The 7,895-nt window shown below is 34.1% G+C and overlaps 1 protein-coding gene across 4 annotated transcripts in view; it reads right to left on the bottom strand.

Moving 5' to 3' along the window:
- Positions 1 to 4,847: 4,847 nt before the first annotated feature.
- Positions 4,848 to 7,895, bottom strand: part of LOC118735730 (rap guanine nucleotide exchange factor 2) — a 33,826-nt gene continuing 30,778 nt past the window's right edge. For all 4 annotated transcript variants that reach the window (XM_036465665.1, XM_036465664.1, XM_036465667.1 and 1 more), the window contains one exon: positions 4,848 to 6,085. The gene's annotated coding sequence lies outside the window, so the exon portion shown is untranslated. The remainder of the gene's footprint in view (positions 6,086 to 7,895) is intronic.

The raw sequence follows: 7,895 nt of genomic DNA, 5'->3' as shown, positions 1-7,895 counted from the left end.
GTTGAAGGAAGCAGGCCTAGAGTTGGCACATCAAAAGACAGAGGCAGTGTTGATTAGTAGTTGGAAGTTAAAGGAAGTAGCTACCATTAAAGTCTGTGATACTGAAATTACATCGGCGGAGACGCTTAAATACCTAGGCATCATTTTTGATACAAGACTGACGTTTAAACCGCATATCGACTATGCCGTCGGGAAAGCGGAAAAAATTGCAGCAGGGCTTTCAAGACTAATGCTGAATGTTGTGAAAAGCATTCTTGTGTACGGCGCGACTGCAGCGCTAAAGATGAGGTCATCCGCTCGGGAAATCCGATCCCTATATAGATTATGCGCTATAAGGGTATGCTGCGCGTTCAGAACTACTTCAGAAGAGGCTGCGCTGGTAATCGCAGGGCTCTGTCCTATTGATATAGTGGCAAGACAGATAGTGGTAGACCCAGATGAACGCACTAGACAAAGAGCGAAACAAAACTGCTTGCAGCAGTGGCAGGATCGTTGGACCCGTTCGACGAGTGGACGTTGGACATATAAACTCATTACTTGAGCAGGAAGGTGGGGAGGCCAATTATGGTTGACGACCTTGTGGATATTATGCTTGAGTGAACCGGAAATTGGTCCGACGTTTGCCATATGGCACGCATCATTCTCAGGATACTGCGCCAAGCGGAACAGTCCCGCAGATATTCATAGGAAGGCCGCTCCTTCTCGGAGTAAGAGCAGATTGGAACCTCGGCCGTTCCAACCGCCGCGACATTGAGGCTTTGAAAGTCGCGGAACCAAAGCATAGACGCGGAGTAGTACTCGGAGCGTAAAAGCGGATTGGAACCTCGTTCGTTCCAACCGCCAAAGCAGTGCGACTTTGAACCTCGGGCAGCCAAGCGTAGGAGCGGATTGGAACTTTGACCGTTCCAACCGCCGAGACAGTGGGGCGTTGAAACTCGAGCAGATCAACGTAAGAGCTACGATAGTTGCGTACCTCCGGATACCCCAGATATCAAGGTGGGTAAGTAGTCAACATGGGGAAGTGGAAATCCACCTGACCAAAATATTTACGAAGCATGGTTGCTTTAAATCATATTTTTTTGAGCCCATGCGAGCATAATGACGATCACAAATGATAGTATTGAAGACGCTTAACACGGTTTGATTGTCTGTCCGCAGTTTTGCAATCGAAGGGATGACTCGAGCATGAAGGTGGGGTGGCCGCTTACGGTTAACAACCTTGTGGATGCTATGCTTGAGTCGGAAGAAAATTGGTTCGTTGTTTGCAATTTGGCAAACACAATTTGAACATAATTGCGTCTGGCGGAACAACTCCGCAATTTCTTTTTTCATAGAAAGGCAATAGGCCGCTCCCCCTCCGCGAAGTAATACCTTGCGCTAGTTATAAGTATCGTTCACTTGTGGTGGCTGTATTTGCAGGACAGCACGCTATGCGCTCTTGTTCAGTCATCCTCTAATTTCGTTTAGGTATCGAAAGCAGCAGTATACAAAGCAGCGGTATTGATTGAGTTTGCAATAGTTGGCGTTCAACGCTAACCAGTCTCTGGTATACATGCAAATACATATCGTATAAGAACACCTTAAGTGGGTGTTGATTTCGCTTAGTTTCCCCATGACTTTACATTCATTTCTTCTAAACCGAAATATGTTTACGAGAGCTTCTTCTTGCTATGCTTCGCGCATGTTGCAGTAGCTTAGAAAATAAACTAATATAATATATTTTTTGGTTAGGATATTTTAAAAATTACTGCAACATAAGGGACCTAGGCTGTGTTCAGAAATGCATCAAGCCAAAGCAATTAGTCTATTTTATTTCTAAACTATAATTGATGGAAATGCCTTATTTGCGCAATTAAGTTTCAATTCGGCATTTAACCGCGGTTGCGCATTTTGGACATTTCCATCGACCATAGTTTTGAAATAAAAGAGACTGATGCTTTAGCTTGTTGTATTTCTGAGCACAGCTCTACTGCCCATTCATGCATTCATCTGACCTATGTACTAGTTAAATATATACTGCATGTGTATATGAATAACTTTTCTTGGTTGACTTTACTTAAAAGTTAAGCTGTACAGTTGTACTTTTCACCGAATATACGGAGGAGGGCAGACTTTTTTTGTTAACCCATTCACATTATTTTTACATTGTTGGCGATATGCTTAAATACTAAAAAATATATGCCCTTTGTTTGAGTGTACTTGATTTAACTATATATGTATATATAAATATATACATGTATATATTTGTACACATATATTAGTATATACGTTTGTGTGCTACCCAGTTGGCTATGCTTAGAATATTGATATGCTTAAAAGTATTAAAAAAAAACTTAAGTTTATATGTATGTAGCATATGGAAATAAATTTTACAAGATGAATTTTAAATGCTATAGCTTTAGCTGTTTTTTTTTTTACTATAACAATGTGCGTGCATGAGATTATATATTATTATATGCTCTGGAATTATACATAAATACAGACGATATGGTTATAAATCATCATCAGTCAGCTTAGAAGCAAATTAAAAATCATGATTATACAGTTACTTTGTGTAAATAAATTGAACAAAAAAATAAATAAAAGAAATTCGAAGGTAATATCTCCATCAGAACTACATAAAAATAAAACGTATGCAACGTTTTTTGAAACAAATTTTTTTTTTTTTTTAATTAATTAATTAATTTAATTAACGCTTTTAAGTGCTTTCAGATAATAACTCTGGAGACATGTTAGCGAAATATTTACCGACTGGATACATGTATGTGTGATTGTTTGAATTAGTTCCCTCCTTACAAGAAAACTGACCATTAAGCATATAACAATCATCTGTTGAGAGACGATCCCAGCCCAAACGCATTTGCAAAAATTCACCGGGAACTTCTATGCTTGAATATTCCTTTCAAACTGCGGCTGGAATATGGACTAAATCATATAGTCTTTTACGAGAGTGTGAGAATGAAATCGAATTTACATTTAACAGAATTTATTAAGCATGCAATGAAGTAAGAAAAATAGTTTTTGTATTAGCAATTAGATACAACACGACGGGTTGTAGAGCCAATCTACTGAATCTCTTTTTTAGGACCAAAATGGCCGAAAAATAGCTTGGAAAGCATAAGATTTGGAGCAAAAAGCCAAACTGATTAATAACCTGCATACTATTGGCTATACAGTAGACGTATGCAGGGATATTTCGTTAATTCCGTGATTGTAGAAATGTGCACTACATTAATAAAAAATCGAACTTTTGGAGGAAAAACCACTTCTCTAAATAAAGAATGTATTTGTGTAGCTTCTGTTAAAATTTCAAATCGGCCCGTGTAGTAGTCTAGCTTGAAATAAGTGTATTCGAGCAAAACGTGTTGGAAATTTTACAAGTGCTCAGCGGCGTACAGTGGTTCAAAATTAGCATTTGGTGTTCATAATTCACTGGAGCCTTAATTTTTACTCAATTTGATATTATTTTTTTTTATGAAAGGTAATAAAATTTGCATGCGACCGGTTGAGCCCGATTCTTAGATTTTTGTTTGTTTGTTTTAAATTTTTTAGTGAAAGTACAGAAAAAGTAGCCATTTTGAAGAAAATCGATACTCCTGTTCCTGTTAATAAATGTTACATAATAAAAACTTGTTGAAAACAACTGTAGAGAATCCCCAAAACTGAAAAAAATTCACAAGAAAACTTTGAAATGTTTAAAAAAAATGTCACCAAAATTAAAAAAATAGAGTTTTTAGAAAAATGTTGGGTATGCAGTTTTATAGATCATTAAATTTAAGTATAAGTATATAAGTTTTATAGATCATTAAATTTAAGTATAAGTGCAATTTGCAAGTGGCTAAGAGACCGCGTTGATTTTTAATAATTTTTTTTTCACTAACACTTCGAGCACATCTGCATGCTAAATGGGAAATAAAAGCGTTTATCATATTATTAAAAATCAGCAAAAATTTAATGATATACACACAACTGCATACCCAACATTTTTATAAAAACCAAAAAATTTAATTTTGGTGAACATACTTTTTAACATTTCATTTTTTTTTTTTTTCGTTTTGGCAGAACCCTACAATTGTTTTCAACTAGTTTTTGTTATGTAACATTTATTAACTGGAACTGGATAATCGATTTTCTTCAAAATTGCTACTTTTTCTACACTTTGCACTAAAAAATTTAATACAAACAAACAAAAATTCTAAAATCGAGCTCAACTGGTCTCTTCCAAATTTAATTAGCTTTCATTACAAAAAAAAAAAAATAATCAAATTGAGTGAAAAATGAAAGCTCCAGTGAATTGTGAACACAAAATGCCAATTTTGAACCACTGTGCGGCGGTCCGAGGCGCTGCCGGAAAGCCGATGGCGCAGCCATTAAACCATTTGCTGTAGAGCACAGTGAATATATGTACTATACAGTTTTTATGATACACAATTGTAAAGTGGTGTTACCCTTTAAAACCACAACGTCAACGGGAATAGGCACGATGGTTGCATATTTATTGCTCCAACACAGGTATCCATTGTTCTTTCAGTTAAGCAGATGAAGTTCACTTATTGAAGACGTTCCAATGACAGTCGGTTCTACGTAATTGGAACGATTCAGATTCATATCTGGCCAAGCCGTGTCACTCAAGCATCATTCTCCAAAAACTCTTTGGGGAAATTTGTATGCTGTTACGACAACAACAACTTATTGAAGCCAGTTTCTTTGCGATCAGTTTTCTTGAAAAGCAGGCCTAATTCGGCACGAGGTGTGTGGTATGCGTGTTATGTATTTTTTGTTGCTGTATGTATGTATATGAAAACCTTAAATACATTTTTATATTTATTTAACATTCAACCCTTATGTTTTTTTTTTTTTTTGCACAATAGGCAATTTTTTTTTAGCAGTTTTTTAAAGTTTTGTTTCCTTTTTTCTTTACATAAATAGCATGCGACAAAAAAGGAGACAATAAAGTTTTTGTTTAATAATAAAAGTAGCGTGCTAAAAGCGCAATATGTACTCGTAACTTAACCAACATTTAAGCAAAAACAAGTAAACTTTTTATTTATTTTTAACTTACAACTAACGCGTATTTCTTATATGAATTTGGAATTTTTTCAGTTTTGTTTATATATATACATATATATATATATATTTAAATTTAAATATGCTTCTATCTGCTCATTTTGTTTTGGGGGGTTTACTTTAGAAAGGGTAAAAAGTTATAGTCGAAAGTATAAATATATTAGTTTTCATCATCATAATTTTTCATATACATATGTATGTATGTATACATAAATGTATGTAAATAAAACATAAAAAAGGTTTTGTAAATATATATTATGTATACATTATAAAAAATCGCATAACTGCCATTGATTATGTGGGTGTGTATAAAGGTTTCGTTTAGCACATAATTTGTTTTGTAGTTCATTAATTTTCTATTTTGTTTTTGATATATAGTTGGATATGCATACATATCTCACAAATTGCTGCAAGTGTGTCATAATCCATAAGTATGCAGAACAAAATATGTATTCGTTTTTACTATGTGTGTATATGTAAATTCAAAACTTTAAAGCTGTCTTTCTCGAGTTTTAGATTTTTTGAATTATGACACCCTTGCAGCAAATGTGCGTTATGTACTTTTATCTTCCAAAAACAATCATTTTTTATTAAAAAAAAAAAAAAAAAAAAAATTGTTTGAAAATGCACTTTCATCTACTTACATAATATTTCTTTTCATTTGTCCACTCTGCTTTTTAGTCTCAGTTAAAGATATAGTATTGTATATTTACCAAAATAAATGTGTTTGTATGTTTGTATATTTTGTTCAAAACGGTGGTGGCATTTTGCGGAGTAGACTTATCCTTGCGTTTCACAATTTCAATGGACGACAAAGTTTCATTTAGCATCTCATTACCGAATAGGAAGAACGGGTTGTTGGTTAGTATTGAGGATATAAATTATTTGCAGTCAATTTGTTTTAAGTAGAATGTCTGTTTGCTTTGTTGTTAATTTAATTTGTAGTGTGGTTGTCATTTATTTGCATTTACAACACAACCAAAAAGTAAGTTTGGCATTTGGTTTGTTTTCGCTTAAACTGCAAAGGAGAAGAGAAATTAGAAAATTATAGATTATTTTCATTAAAAATCAAGCTATGTAAAAAAAACTAATGTTCAATTTTATTATAAAAGAAAGCATATACACTAGCGACCACGCGTTACCACCACTATTTTTTATGAAGTAGAATCTCGTACATTAATAAAAAAAATCATTTGTTTTAAATACACATCCATACATACATTGTTTATACTGTAAGAAAACTAAATAAATAAAAGTTTTAAACTTTGAAAACTTAATGAATTTTGTACAAACTATTATAATCAATATTTTTAGGGGATGCAGGCTAGTTTCATGGTCCATTCAATTTTAGTATAATAATGTGCAAGTTTGAAGTGACCCAAAATTGTCGTTGATTTTTGCTTTTGACTGACGGGCTCGCGTAGTTTTACCCATATAAAGGGAAGAAGCGGGAAGAAATTTTCTTCTATCAAAATTTCGTAAATCAGTTTGCAGCGCTCAAGAAAAAAGTGCTCGTATATGTACAGTGACGAACAAAAGTATTGGCACAGTGAATTTTTCGCAATATATGCAAAGTTTTTTATTCCAATTTTTTCTCAATAATTTTTTATAAAAATAGAGTTCATACTGCACCAAAAAGAACATAAAAATAAGATCTACTACTACTACTACTACTGCATACTAGAAATTTCAAAAAATCTGCGAATTTTGCTGAATTTTGTAAAAAGTTTAGAGATTTTATTTTTTGTTTTTTTTTGGTTTAGTATGAATTATGGAAAAAAGTTAGAATGAAAGACTTTGCATTAATTGCGAAAAATTTACTGTACCAATACTTTTGTTCGTCACTGTATGTAAGTATTTATTTCTTCAGAAACATTGAAAGATATTTCTTGTGATTGTTGACAGCTGTAAACAGCCCTTAACGCATGCTTTTTATATGAAGGAAAATGCGCAACTTCGTAGGAAAAAAGTTTTCAAAAATCAATCCGAATTTTGAGTACTTTCTTGTACAAAAATTAAATGGGCTTAAAATATATCGAAATTTTCCTAACCATTTTGATTAAGTTTGAAATTTTTCCAAAAACTTGATAAACTTTATTAAATTTTGTACAAAGTTTAAAACTTAGATTTATATAGTTTTTGTTATAATATGAATTATAATATAATTAACGAAATTCTACTCCAAAAACAATGGTGGTAAGTTTTGCGTTGCCGCCAGTATACATAAATGCTTTAAAAACAGTGCGTACAAATTTAGGAAAGCAAATTTTCCTTGTAACTCAATTTGGTAAGGCATTTAAGCAGCAATGTGAATGGGAGAGTTTCTACACTAACTCCCTTCTTGTGAATGCCGTCATAGGATTACAGTCAGCGAGCTTTAATAAACGACCCGTGTAACTGAACCCTAAAGTAATCCCTCGAAGGCGGAGACGCTCCAGGTTGCTTTGCTGCATAGCTCTATTTTAAATCTCTTCTCAAATACTATGGTTCTGCCTAAGTCATCTCTGGGGAACAGAAAAAGCTGGAGGTAGGGTCCTCGACCTTGTCCATATTCCTTTTCCAGATCTCCAGCAAAGCTAAGCAGAGTTCTTTTGGGTAACTGCTTTATGGATATAAGAGGCTCAAGTTCGAGAACTACTTCCAGGGCCGTCAACGGACATGTGCGCATCGCGATTGTCTAACCGTGGCCAGAGTACTATTATGATGTAAAACCATCTTGGGATCTTGGGGCTGCATCCCCAGAATTTTCCTGCCAGACGCTCGCACGAACGGTTTAATGGTTGCAGTTCAATCACTACAAAGCGCCACAGAAGAGGTGACAAACCCCC

This window comes from Rhagoletis pomonella, unplaced genomic scaffold (genome assembly GCF_013731165.1).
Source record: "Rhagoletis pomonella isolate Grant_MI unplaced genomic scaffold, Rhpom_1.0 Rhpom_scaffold_00003, whole genome shotgun sequence".
In the NCBI taxonomy this organism is placed as follows: Eukaryota; Metazoa; Arthropoda; class Insecta; order Diptera; family Tephritidae; genus Rhagoletis; species Rhagoletis pomonella.
This window is presented reverse-complemented; position numbering and strand designations above follow the sequence as displayed.